Here is a 16,040-nt window from a genome sequence, read left to right as displayed (position 1 = left end):
GAATGGCTAGCCCCCGGGCACATTCTCGGGCACTTATGCCAAGCCACACCCACGTCAATACTACATGGCAAAAGTATGCAAGGCTTCCAGACAGGGGTATGTGAAAAATTCAGACGTCCGGGTCCTGGGGTGAAACTTTCGGACATTTAATCAAGTACCCATTTTTCAGTGAGCCGAGAGGGCAGGCACCCACCTTATCTCGCCTCTCAGGTCCAAGAGCTCCGTGTGCCTCAGCAGAATTCAAACACTGTGCTTTCTCTAGCTCTTTAAACCCACCCCATCTCTCTGCCTCCCTTTCTGCTTCGGTGACCGGCACTTTCCCTTTCATTTGCTACAGGGACTTGACTGTTTATGATTTAGCCCCGCAAACACCAGGGGGAGGATGGGAGGATGCAAGCATCCCAGTAGAGGGAGGGAGGCTGTGTGGGGATGAGCCAGCCCGCAGGTGAAAAGGTTTGAAAAGAAATGGGCCTGCCTTTGCAGAATGGGGTTCCTCGAAGGGCTGGCCAGCTGTTTACTGGGGCCATTTGTGTGAATGAGTGTGGATTTTGGTGGAGACTGTGATTCACAGTCACAAATTCCCTTTTCCTTTGTTTGCTTTGTGTGGGTCATTGAGGGCTTCCGAGGAAAGTCCCCTTCTGAGATTGTATATCTGAAGGCGAGATCACCAGATCTGCTGCTATGGGCTGCTGGCAGATGCAGGCAGACTTTTTCCTCTTGACCCTGCCTGCCTTCGTAGGAATAAATAGATTTGCGAAGGAAGTACTTAATCCAAAGCAAAGCTAATACACAACAACATAAGGGGAGAAAACACTGAGTTTCTGGTAAACGCCCTCCCAATTCTGGTTTGCACGTCCACATACGTGGCTTGCCTGGTTCCACAAAGGACTTAAGGAAGCAGTATTCAGTTAATTACATGGTTTCACTTTACAGGAGCGCTTTACAGGAGCATAATGATCATATTTTCAGTGGCAATGATGGACGGACATATGAAAGCTCTGTCTACACCTAGTGAAGGCACATCTTATCCCAGGTCAGAGCGTGTGCTCGCACACGCCGCGGACAGGACTTCTGTGGACCCTGAATACCCTCCTGGGGATCATGGAGCTGCCAGTCCTGCTGTACGTCCTTCCAGGAGAGAGAGATCCTGCAGAGTGGAAGGCACACCCTCTCTACCTCAGCCAATAGGCGATGCTTGGTTAATGCAATGGCCTTGATTTAAGATGCTGGAAAAATAACCTATAGTCATTTGTGCCACAGATACGCCCTGTTTTAGGTCAATCTAACACCTATATATGACACAGAAATTGTACATGAATGAGTCTCTTTCCTTAAGAAAGGATTTGCTCATCAACAAATGCTCATCGAGTACTAACGAACAAGGTGTCCCATCTCAAGATGTGACTGGATCCAGACCACTCAACCACAGAGAACGAAGGAGACCTACCTGGGAGGGTACATAACAGAATGAGCTGGGCTGGCAGGATGTCCAGCTCAACTGGGAGGTACAGGCACCCACGGATAGGACAGCGCAAGGACCTGGACGAACTAGTGGCCCACAGGGAGACAAGAGGGAGGGGCAGAATAGTAATTATTTTGATTTCTAAATATCACTACTTAAGAGAGGCAGCATAACATAGCGGCTAAGTGCATAGATTCTGCAGCCAGACTCCCTGGGGTTCAAATTCAGACTCTGCCACTTAGTCCTGTGACCTTGTGCCCTAATTTCCTCATCTGTAAAATGGGGTAGTAAAGTACATCTTGTTATTGAATGGATCAAGTGAGTAATGCTCTTGCTTTGCATGGAGTGTCGCTTGTGCCTCTGAACATTCAAAAATAGAAGAGATTCTGTGTTGGTCGCCAGTGTTTCCTGAGCTTGTCTTGTGCATTTCTTGTGCCAGGCACTGTGCTTGGCTTTATGTGTATGACCTGGCCAGATTCTGATAACAACCCTGGGAAGGAGAGGGTGTTATAGCTGCAGGAATTGAGGTTTGGTGGGCTGGACCATTTGCCTCAGGTCACACAGTTACCAAGTGGCAGAGCCAAACGTCACGCTGAGGCTGCGCTCCTAAACGGTATGCTGTCTATGTTTCGGGGGAATCACTGGAGGTGTCCTGAGAGGCAGGTAGAGTTTGGTGACAGGAATTCAACAACAGGTGACAGCTGAAGATCTAGAAAACAGGCCAGGAATTAGAAGCTCTGCCAAGAGATGCAGGACTCCAGCTTGGCCCACAGGCAGAATCTCCACCGTGAGGACCTGTAGCCGTTGGGACTGGGGTCTTCAGAAACATGACAGGAACGCAGGCATGGCGGACGAGTGGGCCTTAGGTTTTCCTGAACCAGGCAGTGGACCAGGCAGAAGAGAGGAAATGGTGCCTAACTACAGAGACAGACGCACAGCAAGTGTGCTGGGCCATGGCTCCTTACATCCCTCAGGCCTAAGGTCAGAGGTCCTGTTGGGCTAAGCCCAAGGTCAAGACTGGGTGGCTTCAGTTGTGGAGAGAGAAGGAATGGACAATGCAGAACTTAACGTAGTGTCTATGTGCAGTGACGTTTACCATGATACAAAAGACTTGATTTGGCAAAAGTGATCCCTCTAAATAGAACATTTAAAATGTGACTTACAGAGTTTTGTTTTACGCATAATTGCTCAAGACCACCTCTCGGACCTCATCCGAGGAAGACTGGCCATGGGAACAGGTGTGATGGGAGCCCACCTCGCACCAGGGCTGTGTAGATGGAGGGGATACGAATGGACAAGACTCACCTCTGCCCCTCCAGGCCCTGTGGTCTGGTCCAGGGGGTTTCAAACTTTAATGTACGTAAGTTTCACAGGGGAGCTTGTTTTTTAAAAAAAAAAATCAGATTTCTGGGTCCTACCCTTAAAAGTTCTGATTTAGCCGCATTCCTGAGGGACCCAGGACTCTGTATTTCCTGGATGGGGCCCAGGGGATTTCGATGCCTTTGGTTCCCAGGTCACCATTGTAGGTGCCCAGCTCTGACTGTTGCTCTGGTTCCCTTGCCTTCATTACTTTGAATGAGAACACAATCGCGTGACCTGACTCAACAGCAATTTGCCTCCTCTTTGTCATCAGCTTCTTCCTGAATTACCATTGTCCTTGGTCTAGACCTCTACTTATAATCACAGAAGAGTGACAGCACACCTTCTGCACACTGGGTTACTCTGTGCCTGGTACAGCACTAAACCCTTCACATATGCTATTCTCTCATTCCATCTTCACAACCATCCCATGAGTTAGGTTCTATTATTATCTACTTTTCACAGGTGAGGGAAGGACCCACTGCTACTAGTAAGTGGCTGACTGGGGATATGAACTCAGGACAGCAGCTTACCAGAGCACAGACACAACCTTTAGGCTAGTCTGTGACAGTACTTTTAGTTCTTTGTCAGTTCAACCCTCCTTTCTCACTCTTGGTGTCTTTCTCCAGTTCACATTCCTAATAGGTCCACATCTATTCCCAGACTCCCATACAACTTCTTCAGAAGATGATGTGTCCATGAGCTTCCCTAGTTTTATCTCACTCAAGAAGTCAAAAAAGTCTGGGGAAATGGGTAGGTGGCAGGTTGGTGTTATGGGTTGGATTGTGTCCTCCCTGAAATTCCTATGATGGAGTCCTAAGCCCCAGTGTTTCAGAATTTGGGACCTTATTTGGAGACGGGGTCTTTGCCGAGGTAACCAAGTTTAAATGAGGTCATTAGGGTGGAATGGCTTAATCCAGGATGACTGATGTCCTTCTAAAAGGGGGACATTGGGACACAGATAGCAGGAAGATGACATGAAGAGACACAGGGAGAAGATGTATCTGCAAGTCAAGGAGAGAGGTCTGGAACAGACCCTTCCCTGCATCCCTCCGAAGGAACCAACCCGGCCGATACCCTGATTGGAGTCTGGCCTCCAGAACTGCGAGAGAATACATTTCTGTTGCTTAAGCCGCCCAGTCTGTGGTACCTGTTATGGCAGCCCGAGCAAGTAACGTGGTGGGGAGCAGATTCTTTGGGCCCTGACTTAGAGATGCTCAAGTGGAAAGTCATCACATTATACCAAGTTGTGGCAGCTTTTCCTTGAACACTGAGTGCTTTTCTGTTGGTTTGAACAGTCTTCTTGGGAGCCATAGCTAGTCCTGAGGTCCAGGAAGGAAGGAAGGATGAATGGAAAGGATGAAGAGAGAGGAGGGAAAGGAAAGGAAGGGAAAGGAAAGGAAAGGAAAGGAAAGGAAAGGAAAGGAAAGGAAAGGAAAGGAAAGGAAAGGAAAGGAAAGGAAAGGGAAGGAAGTGAGAGGAGAAAGAGGAGAGAGGGTGGGGGCTAGGAGAGGGCACACTTGAGGGCCACTAATGACACTTCAGGCTCATGAAGCTCATTTGTGGGGCACCTCCTGTGTGCCAGGGAGCGTGCTAAACACTGGGCTGCGACACAACCAGGAACTGTTGGACCCGACCTTCATGAAAGTTAGAGGCTAGATGGGGATACTGACACCAGTCACGCAGTGAGTCTCCTGAGTGGTTCCATGAAAGCACATGCAGAGACAGTACTGGGCCCAGTCAGGGGGTCTGGGAAAGCTTAGGCGAGGAAGGGATACTTGGCTTGACATCTGAAGGACCAGCAGGTATCAACGGGGTGAGGCCAGAGTGTTTCAGGTAGAGGCAAGAGCATGTGCAAAGGTCACGTGGTGTGAGGAAGTGCGGCATCACCAAGGAGCCAAGGGAAGCCCAGTGTGGCTGGAGTGCAGGGCAGTGGGGTGGGCACGTCAGAGCCTAAGGGGCAGGCAGGGCCAGACCACAGCAACCACACTGAGGGTTTAGGTTTTCGCTGAGAGCCATGAGAAGCCAGAGAAGGAAGCCATCCTAGACAGGGCAAGCTCTCATTTCAACAAAAGAAATGTAGGGACAGAGATGCTAATGGCAGCAGCCAGCAATGGGTCAGCCCTGAACCTGGGGTGGGCTTTTGTTTTTAGGGAGTGAAGTTCTAGGTCACTTTCCAAATAGTGTTCTAGCCATGGTCCCCCTCAACCGAGCATGCCCTGGGTGTTTGTCATGGACCCACTGGGAAGAGTGTAAATAGGGCCAGTTCGCTCCAGCAGGGTTCATAAGGAAGCTTGGCGCCAGGCCAGGCTCAGACGGGGGTTGACCAGGTGGCCCCTTCATTTGGCATCATTTGAAGGATACAGAGCAGCCTCGTAAACCGAACCACCACCCACCCCCCGTCCCCTTTGAAAGGGCGCAGAGAGTGCTAGAAGGAGGAGCACAGAGGACCTGAAGCCAAATGTTGCCTTCTTCATGATGATACACAAAATGCGCAAGACGGGCCTGTGGCTTAAGGGTGCGGAGGGTGGGTCCAGTCTGGTGTTCGCAGCCCTCCTGGTGCCCCCACTATCAGACGCACACATCATCCCCACCATTGGGAGACTTCCCATCCATGCCAACTGTTGGCACGATCCAGGTGTGAGTCCCAATGTAAAATTGAACACCTTTGCCATATGCCCTGCCCGCCACAGAAAGAATTCCCTTCCTTTTTCTTGGAGCAGAGGGACTGGATTTGGCTAAGCAAGGATGAGTTCTTGGGGCAAGTGCAGCACACGCTAGAGAAGAGAGGTGACTTTCAGGAAGGTGAGAAAGCAGCCTGGAGGCCTCTTGGGGAGCAAGATCCCCCGACTCCCATCCCTCTCTCACCTCCCCCACCCCCTCTAGCCCCACTGGCCTCTTTCCTGTTCCTCCGCTGCTCCATGTCCTTTCCTGCCTTTTGGACTTTGCAATTCCTGTTCCTTCTGCCTAGAATGCTTCCCCCCCCCCCCCCTCCCGCTCGTTTCATCCTTCAGGCCTCGCCTCTCTTGTCATCTCCTCAGTGAGGCTTTTCTTTCTGGTTACTTCGTATCTTACCTCTCTTTCTTTCATGGCTTTCTTCCCAGTCTGTAGTTGTCTTGTCAATTTTTTTAGAAACTTGCCCACTCTCTCCACTAGCACATGAGCCCCATAAGGGCAAGACCTCGTGTGTCTTCTTCCCTGCTGTCCCCTCAGTGCCTAAGGCAGAGCCTAGTCACACAGTCGGTGCTCAATAAATATTGGTCCAGTGAATGAATAAGTGAATCATTCCATCTTGGGAGTGGAAAAGCCAAGACCAAGGAGAGCAATGGAAACTCCCACCCTCTATTGCCCCTCACAGTTGTGGAAAGAGGTGTGAGATGTACGAAAGCAACGCTGTCAAGTTTGCATCGAGGGCCTCTGACCCAGACTAGGGGTGGGAGGGTTGGGGACCCGGCTCCTCACCGTCCCCAGGACCCCACACTGCGTGTCAGCTGCTCTGGCTTGCTCTGCTTAGTCACATCTCTTCACAGAACCCACTTTGGGAGCCTGGAAAACTCCAGCCTCATTGTATGATTCATGCTGAGAGACAAATAACTTGTTCCCCCAGAGGCCTCCTGGCTGCTTTCTCACCTTCCTGAAAGTCACCTCTGCGTGGCTGATGAGCATCAAAGGCAAGCCAGTGATGTCAGGCACCCAGAATGGAGACCCTGACCCCGCATGTCCCGGCCGTCGCGCCCGTGGAGCCAGACGGAGCCACTCACCTCCGCCTCTGCCCTCAGTCTGACAGGAATGGCACTGATTAATCAATATGTGCGAAGTGCTGCACCAGTACCTCTGGGGACATAAAAGGGCTTCTAGAAAACGAGGCTCTTCTTGTCCATCTTCAGAATCTTCATCAGAATTTAAATGGCATCCGGGTAGAGGTGAGAATGAGCGCTCCAGAGTCATTCCCTGGAGTCTACAAAGCAAGTTGGCAGCCCTGAGGAGACCGTTTCTCTGGTTCAGAGTCACAGGCCGTGTCAGCCCCCACCTCTTAGTCTTTAGTGACAGGGTGGTGTGTTCATTATAGGAGCAAAGTGTTCCTCCTTGAAGCCTCCATGATTTTCATGTTTGAGGTGACAATGGGATGTTTGAAATGAGAATGGAGATGCGGGTTGGCTTCAGAATTGTTTCTCCCCAAGGATAAAATCTCCACGCAGGTGGCCGTATGAAACTTGTTCCCATGTCCCTTGGTCTGTTCTGGATGCCTTTGCCGAGAGCTCAGGAAGCAGAACCCTAAGTTCCTTAGAAAGAAAGCTGACATGGGAGACCAAGAATCCTTCTGACATTTCCCGTTCTGACCCATCTCTCTCACTAGCCTCTCATGATTTCAAAGTGACAGTCTGTGTAAGGGAGGACAGTATAATGACAAGCGCATGCATGGACTCTGGGGTAGGAGCTTGCGGCTGAATTCTGGCTCTGACATTCAATAGCTGTACAGCCCTGGCCACGTCACATCACCTCTCCATTTCTGTAAAGCAGAGATAATATGCTCCCTGGATTCTAGGGCTGTTGGCAGCAATGTGTGAGTTTATACTGGTGAAGTCTAGAGTGCAAGTGTTACAGTATCGCTGTTAGATGTTGCTATCCCATCGGGATGGTTTAAGGATTTAGCGAGATAATACACCCAAATGCTTTAGTCCTCAATGCACAGCACATAGTATGTGCTCAATAAAATATGAATTATAGTTGCTCATGACAAGCTTTGCAGTCTGGCTAGGGTTTTTCGGAAGCCTCCAGAAGAGGGGGCTTGAACGTAAAAAGAAATAGTACTGTGACACGAAGGCCACCAGCTGCCCTGCAGTGCTCCTGTCTGTCTCTTTTGTTCCAAAAGATAATGATCGGCCTGTGCTTTTCCAGCACTTAAAACACCCTCAGGTCAGGAACCTAGAACTAGCCAAGAAAGAAAAAGTCCCCTTAAAGACTTTAAGCGTGGAGCAGGCACCGGCTCCTGGCAGGCGTTCCCAACAGATGATTGAAGAAGAGTGGATTTCCGCAGGCCACTTTTGCTCAATTCACAGAAAGCCTTTGGGATTCCCACCCAGGCCAGGTGTGCAGGTCCTCAGGGCAAGGACTCCTCAAAAATTCTGCCCCATGGCCCCCCAGCCCTGGGCTTTGAGTTTAAATCATTTGAAAATTGACTGGGCATGAAAGGAATGGCCTGGTGTAAGGTGTACATTGCACTGCCATTGTGCATTTAGGCCTCCTGGTGCCCCGCCCCTCTCTCCCGAGTGACCTTGGGTAAGAAACAGGACCTCTGATGCTTCGCTTTCCTTCCCTACAAGAGCTGCTCTCTAGAAGGTGGTTGTGGAGGTTCATTAAGGGTAGTGTGGAAAGCTCTAGCTGTCTCTCTCGAGATACTTGCTAATTTCCTGCCCTTCTTCATGGCCTCCTGACCATCACAGAGCTGTGGATATGGGAAAAACCCCGTGGTGACCCATGTTTTAGGGCTTGTGAATATGCTCTTGCATCAGGTACCATGAGCACATCTTTTGGCTTCTGGAGCAGCACAGAAAGCTGCGTGGGAAGGGGTCCAGGTCACATGCTGGAGGAGGGGATGCTGGCAGCCCCCACACTAAGCTCTGCCCCTCACTGCACCCCGGGGGTCAGGCCCAGAATATGGATTGTCAGCCTGCTGCTCCCCCGGGTCATGAGCCTTTTCATTAAAGCCTGTAGATTGATGGTCACCCATCAAGGAGGTGGACCCCTTCCTGGCCCACTCTGACCCTCCCAGATGCCGCTCCACCCCCCACCGAGGCCGGAGGGTTTCACACACAGCTGGTTCTGGGTGGATCCAAATGCAGGCAGTGCAAGTGGTGGTGGAGGGGAGCGTTTCCAAGGCAATATCCAAGTGTTTCTAGTGACCCATTGACCTGACCCTCCCCGCCTTGCACTGCCCCAGAACCAAGCCACGCCATTGGAGGGCAGCTGCACCTTGGGATGTCTGGCTGAGGCCCTACTGTGGTGGGAGGTTTGGATCTCACGCTGGGATGGGCCCTGGGGAAGGTCAGGGGGAGGCTGAGCCAAAGCAGGCTTCATCGCCCCTGTGTTACCTCCTGGCCTCCCCCTCTGCTGACAAGGCCGTCAGAGGTGGATGTGGAGGCCCCTCTATTAGGAATTGTAAAGAATACTTCTTGTAAAAAAAAAACTCTAAACACATCTTGCTGTAAGATGGAAGCATATCCTGGTTGGTTACTTTAAAGTCTTCTACACTGCAGGTCAAGAGAAGACACTCCGGTGACTAATTAGGAGCCTGACATTCGTCAGACCATTGCAGCCCGAAAGTCAGTGTTTTCCCAGAGTCAGGTCACTTTCCCTTCCTCTCCAGTCCCACATCCTGCTGGGCCTGCGTTGGCCGCTCGTGTTTCTCATTATCTCTCGCCCCATCCTCTGTAAAGTCTCCTCCGTCCACCCAGGGGTGTTATTTTTAAACTTGCACAGTAATGCTAGGGCTGAGCAGGAATGTACTGCCCACATTCATGGGAAACTGGGCTGCCTGGAAAAGTATCCCCTTGTTGGAGACTTCCTTCCTCCCTCCCTCTCTTCCTTTCATATTTATTGGGCACCTTGTCTAGGAGGGGTCCTGCCCAGAGGTGACATCAACAAAGGGACAGATATGGTCCCTGCCCTTCAGGAGCTTACATTCTAGTGGGGCAGGGGAGTGGGGACAGAGAGTGCGTGCACACATGCATACACGCATACACACACACGAAGTAAGCCAACAAATAAATAAGTAGAAATTGAGATAAGATCTATTCTACCAAGGAAACAAACAAGGCACCAGAACAAGGGAAGCTGCACAAATTAGGTAAAGCCTCTCTACAGTGACATAGAAGCAAAGACCAGAACCATAGGGGCACCACGCCTGCAAAGAGGGGGATGGAGGCTATTCTTCATGGAGGGAAGAACATGTGACAGAGCCTTGAGGGGGGCAAGAGCTTGTGTGTTCTGGGATCCAACCAAAGGCCAGGATACTTCACGCTGCATGGGTGACAGGAGAAGGGTCCAGACGAGGCTGGGGAGGTGTGCAAAGACCAGATAGACCATGCACAGAGTTTGGGCTTTATTCTGAGCACAGCCATGAGAATCACTGCTGGGTGAGAAGCAGGAGGTGACATGCAATGATTGCCATGGTAAGGCCCTCACTTGGTCCCAGGTGGAGAATTGACTCTAAGAGGGGCAGGGAGGAGGCAGGGACGTGAGATAGTAGGATTTACAGTCAGACAGAGAGGAGATAGGGTGGCAGAGGGTCCAGGGAGGCAGTGCCACGAGGAGAAACAGGCTCGCTCTTCCAGGAATTAGCCCGCTACCACATGTTTTCCTTCCACAGCGCTCACGGAACAGAATCCTGCGCTCATAAGACAGAAAAGAACACGAAGGCTCAAAGTCCTAGAGTTGGTCAGTATAAGCAATAGATTTTAGATATTCTATTGCTTATAACTAGCTGGAAACTAGATTTCTAAACACAATTAAGTAAGATCTTTGTCCAGCATGGGTTCCCAAGATTCCCTGGAAGATATATAAATATTCTCCTTAGACCAGGGCAGCTCACTCTGTCCTTTGCAGCTATGGCTGGGATGTGAGGCCAAATGGCTTTGGCTGAGTGATCTCACCTACGTGCAAATCTCCAAGGTGACATTCCATGCCTGAATGACCTGAAGTGGTCCTTGCCCTCCCAGAGAAATACAGCTGTGCTATTGCTCTCTGGAAGAACGGAGATGGAACGCGAAACAGTACGGCAATGTAGCCATTCTCCATCGAGTAATAAGAAATAGCTGTTATTTGTTGTGTACTTCAAGGCACTTGGCTCGAAGTAACTCATTTCACCCTCCAAAAGGCGGATGAGGTACCACTGAAGACAGCGCGGAGGCTGAGAGGGAAGTGAAGTGATGCTCAGGGGTAGAAGTGGCAGGGTCAGAGCTCAGAGGCGGGTCAGCCACCCACAGGAACACCCATGTGTCAGGGCACGACTGCTGTCTGCTGAGGTCACTACTGTGCTGTTAAAACTGCACAGAAAAAGACCTGAAGGAGATCACCCAGCGTGTTAGCAAAGTCAGGATATATATTTTCTTTGGGGCTTTTTGTTGTTTTGTTTATTATTAGTTTCAGGTGTACAGAACAATGTAATCGTTAGACATTTACACTCCTCACAAAGTGCTAACCCCCCTCCCCCAATCTACTACCTCGCTGACATTGTATATGGCTGTTACAATTAGGGTTTCAGTTTTTTAATGTGTTGAATACGCAGTGCCTGGTATGTAGTAGATATTTATGAACTATTTAATGAGATTAATGATTTCATGAGTATATATTACTTAAAAATTATTTTATATAATTAAGTAATATATTTCATCATAGGAGATGTAAGTAATAACAGGAAATAAAATTTAAGAAATTTAAAAAAAATGAAAAATTTAGCCATCTCCAGAGATAATCACTCGTAAAATACTGGTCATATTGATTGATGCCTTTCCAGTTTTTTGTGTTTTTTTTCCTGTGTTTATGTCTGTCTATCTGTCTATCTATGCATGTGTGTGTGTGTGCATGTGTAAAACAAAAATACTGTATTTATAGACTTATTACTTACTTTTTCACTTAGCAATATATCATGGGCAGCCTCCGTTTTTTCTAAAAATTATTCTAAAATAGACATTTTAATGGTGGCAGTGCATTCTTTGATAATTTATTTAATGGGGCCTCTATTATTGGATATTCAGTTTGTGGTCACTATTATTAATAATGCTGTATTGAACATCCTTCTACAAAAACATTTACGCGTAGTTACATTGTTCTTAAAGAGGAAAGAGCATTCCACAGTACACTGAGTACAAAAGGGAGCGAGATAGTTATTTTTAGGGCTTGTTTGGGTGGGCCAACTAGCATGTTTCTTGCCTCTGTCCTTCAGAATCACTTAAAGCTGAGGAGACGTCATTTAGAATACTTTCCCTTTTCCCATGTCTAGTCATTATTCACCTCTCAAGTATATGTTTGGTGCAATTCTGTCACAATGGAGGCAAGTTAAGATAAATCCTAGCTGTGGCTACAATGTGGGTCCTGAAGTTAGACAATTGGGTTTAAATTCCAATCCTACCCCTAAGCAGCTGTGTGACCCCAGGCGAGTTCATTTTTCTGCACCTCAGTTTCCCCATATGTAAATGGCACACACCTCAGAGGATGTAACGAGATAAAACGGTAAAGCTTTCTGCCTGACATGGAACAAATGAATGGAACAGAAAATGGTGACTACCATTATTATGAAGATGAAAGAAGAGTTTCTACGCAAATTCAGTGCCTTGGAAAACTGCCTCCCAACCTACACTGCAGGATCCAAGGAAAATTAATTTAAAAATCACTCAACATATCCTCTGGCCTTTTATATCCTATTACCTTTTTACTCTGTCTGTCTGTGTGTGTGTGTGTGTGTGTGTGTGTGTGTGTGTGTGTGTGTGTGTGTGTGTAAATCTAAAGTGTTAAAAAACAATTAAGTATATTTTCCTCTCTTGACAAGAACTAGGTTTGTTGGAGTAGAGATGCTATATTTAAATTCTGTTTTTCACGGCTGCATAAGAAATGTATCCTTTCTTTCCATTTAGCCAGCTGTGTTTTATAACTGTCTATCTTAAAATAAAAACAAAACAGGCAAAAAAGAAAAAAAAAAAAAGCAGGACTTTCTACATCAAGTCTAAATTGCTTTCAGTATTATATAACAAAATAGAAAATATCTAACCCCTAAAACAGGCAACAGAAGGAACTAATTTGACTCATGTATTATATATTATTTGTTAACACAGACTAAATACTGGCACATAGTAGGTGCTCATTGAACCGTGTTGATTACATTTCTTGAATATATGTTTTCCTTACAAACAGCAAGCTGTTGAGAAATAAATCAGTATGTTCATTTAATCTAAATACTGTCAGAGTCTGTTTGGAGAGTTAGAAGATGATAGATGATTAAATGAACAGATGCTTTTTGAGTTTGTAAGTTGAGTGTTGGAAAACTTTTTCCTCCTAATTCATGGCTCTTAAAATATGTTTATGATCTTGGTGAAATTGTGTAGGGATTTCTCTAAACTGCCGTCATGGGGAATGCATGTGATAAAATACTTCTGATAGCTAGGCCAAGTTTTTCCATTTTTGTCTAACTAGGGGGATTCCGAAAATTCTTGTTGTATGTGTACTAGTGTATCCAAACGGCCCTAGAAATCACAGGTAATTGTAAGACAACCCAACATTGGGCCAAGATATTAATTGCAGGGCAAACTTCTAAAGTCAAAGAACCACAAGGAACCCCATAACTTCTAAATAAATCACTAGAAGTCATAGAACCACCAGCATCTACTGCTCTCAGGTATTTTTTTTCTTCACATGCTTTGCTGGTGTTGGCTGAGTGCCTTCTGTATGTAAAAGATCATGCAATGAGAGATTCAAAGATAAAATGTGTTCTCTGCTCTCATGTTGTCATAAGTTAGGGGGAGGGGAGAGCCAAGCCAAGAACTCAATGGAATCTTAGAAGGAATGACATAATTGCTAGGTGAAGCACTGCAGTGTGGGTCCTTGAAGGAAGGAAGGACCCTCCTTACTGGAGAGATGAGGGAAGGCTTTGCAGTGGAGGTAGCATTTGGTGTAGACCTTGAAAGATAAGAAGAGTTTTAATTAGTAGAAATTGGAAGGGAGGGGCCTTCCTTCCAGGCTAAGAACAGCATGAACCAACTCATGAAGGCCTAGAAGTACTTGGTGTATAACGGGGAGAGGGAGTGCCCAAGATGGCACTGGAAAGGCTATCGTAGGGGGCGAGGATTTGCAGACCGGATTTGGGGTCACTGAAATGCTTTGCCAAGGACTTTGGGCAAGTGGGAAGCAATGGAAGGTTTCTGATAAGGGAAACGTTGGCATGGGTAGTGTGACCCTGTACCCTGGGGGCTCCAGTCTGCAGCGGCTTCTCCTCAGAGCTAACCTGCTGTCTCTAGGAGTGGGGATGTCCCGTAGTATGGCTGTCTCTGTTCACTTCCGGTTGTTCTCCCTTGAAGATCCCATCTCTCCCACATCTGCCTCCAACTCTGACTTCTCTCCAGAGCCCCATTTTTGCTGCCTGCCCAACATTCAGTTCTATGTGGATGGGTGATCCTCACCTCGGAGGATGCACACGCCATTGTAAGTTCAGCATTTGCTCTGCAGAATGGGCTTCTCCTGGCCGTCTACTCAGTAATGGACTAGCCTCTCCAGCCAGTCCTCTGTCTTCCCCATCTACGCTCTGAGTTATCTTTGATCATTTCTTTGCTGAGTTCCTGTCACGTGCCCAATCCTCTTCATTCTGCTCCCCAGGGGACTTTAGACCCATCCTCTCCCCTCGCCCCTCACAGCTCTAGTTTAGGATCTTCTGTCTGGTTCACATTAACCACTATTTGCTGAGTCCCAGGGGCTGTGTTGGGGATACAACAGTGTGGAGGAAGCACATGGGGCGCCTGCCCCAGACTAACTTGCCGTCTAGTAAAGAAGACGAACATTCAGCAGAGACTTAAAGATGGAGGACTTTTTCAGAGATGGGAATGTAGCGCACAGTGCCCCTCAGCTTCCGCTCTGCCTTTGCCCCAAACCAAGATTTTCCTGTCAAATGCTACCAGAAGCATCTTCCAAATTCCTTTCTCAAAAACCTGCACTGGCTGCCCACCGCTTGCAGATAAAAGTCTAAACTCTTTGGAGTGGCATCCTTCTAGGTTGTCTGTCATCTGACTCCAAACCAGAGTGCACTGACCTTGTACAGCCACACAACTCCCACCCTCCCCCACCCACCCTGCCCGGCAGCACCAGGGACGCACGCTGGAAGAAGACCACCTCTGCCTGCCCGTGCCCGGGCCTTCATTCAAGTGGTCCCTTTATTCCACATTCACATGTGTAAAGCCCGTTTGTCCTTGTAGCTGAGCTGCCACAGTTTCTACCAAATCCCGCCAGCCCCTTCTTCCCCAGCCTGTGTCTCCTATATCATAGCACTTGTCACTTTCTATCTTCTTTACAATTTTGCTTCTCACCCTCTGTCGAGGACTAGGAGCTTGTCTTCTTCGTTCTGAATAAGCATAACAACAAAAATAATAGCTAAAACTATCAGATGCTTTACATGTGCCAGGCGTCATGCTAAGTGCTTTACTCAGGTAGTCCTGTAGCATCCTTATGACAAACGCGCAGGGAGGCGCTCCCACTGGCCTCATTTTACAGGTGAAGTCCCTGAAACTCAGAGAGGTGGCTTTCTAGCCTGAAGTCCAGGAAGCCTGACTTCCGAGCTCGTGCTTTTGACGGCAACTCCCCCTTTCCCTTCCTGTGTCTTGTCAGGTCCCTTGCACTTCAAGTCCTTAATGGGGGTGGCTTAATTAAGTGCATAAGGACAGTGAGGCTCAGAGCAGTCTCCTCAAAGTCACACTGCAAATCTTAATTGCTGAGCGATGACAAATATAGAATGTTTAGTGGCCACATCTTCTTACACATACTGACTAGGAAACGGAGACAGTTTTCAAAGGAAAGCTGAACATTTCAGGCTGAGTCAGCGGCAAAGGGGTAGATGGAGGCTTGTTGACTCCAGACCGATCGAATCTGATTTGATCTGGGTGGTGACGTGCCCCATTCATACAGCCCTGTTGGACCGGGCGTCCAAAGCAGAAAACTTTCCTTTCACACATAGCCACTGCCTCTCTGCCTAAGCCTGTGAGGAGATATTTAACAAGGGGAACACCCTCTCCCTGCCTCACTGGACTGGACTTGTTCATTTCCTTAAGGAAGGGGAGTAGTGCGGAGGCCAGGCCCTTCCCCGTGGGCCTGCCCCACTCGGCTGCAGACAGACCTGCCTTTGTGAACTCGGGCGGGCAGGCAGGACCTCTGTGGCTTCCCAAGGTGGTGGGAGAAGGGCCTGAGAGGAGAGCTGGGACGGGGAGGTTGGCATAGGAAAACGGCTGGTTGCCCAGAGGGCTGTGCCCAGGCAGCCAACACCAGGCTAGCCAGGACACAGCCTCCATTCCTTTCTGGGCATGAATGAGGCAGAAGCTAGCCCCGGAGAGCCTGGAGACGTGGTGCCCAGGTTCCAAAGCCCGATAGTACAGGGCACTTTGACCTTTGAGAGCCCCCCCCCCCTCCCCCAGAAAACACCTGTATTGTAGGACATTTTGTAGTGGGAGAACGCCCACTCCTGCCG

At 48.5% G+C, this 16,040-nt stretch overlaps 2 protein-coding genes across 12 annotated transcripts in view; one reads left to right on the top strand and one right to left on the bottom strand.

Moving 5' to 3' along the window:
• ARHGAP26 (Rho GTPase activating protein 26) overlaps positions 1-16,040 on the bottom strand; it is a 752,092-nt gene that overhangs the window by 456,651 nt on the left and 279,401 nt on the right. The gene's annotated exons all lie outside the window — the stretch shown is intronic.
• The window catches only part of FGF1 (fibroblast growth factor 1), a 91,925-nt gene that overhangs the window by 10,800 nt on the left and 65,085 nt on the right, over positions 1-16,040 (top strand). The gene's annotated exons all lie outside the window — the stretch shown is intronic.

This window comes from Rhinolophus sinicus, chromosome 5 (genome assembly GCF_057876585.1).
Source record: "Rhinolophus sinicus isolate RSI-liver-muscle chromosome 5, RSI-T2T, whole genome shotgun sequence".
Classification (NCBI taxonomy): domain Eukaryota; kingdom Metazoa; phylum Chordata; class Mammalia; order Chiroptera; family Rhinolophidae; genus Rhinolophus; species Rhinolophus sinicus.
This window is presented reverse-complemented; position numbering and strand designations above follow the sequence as displayed.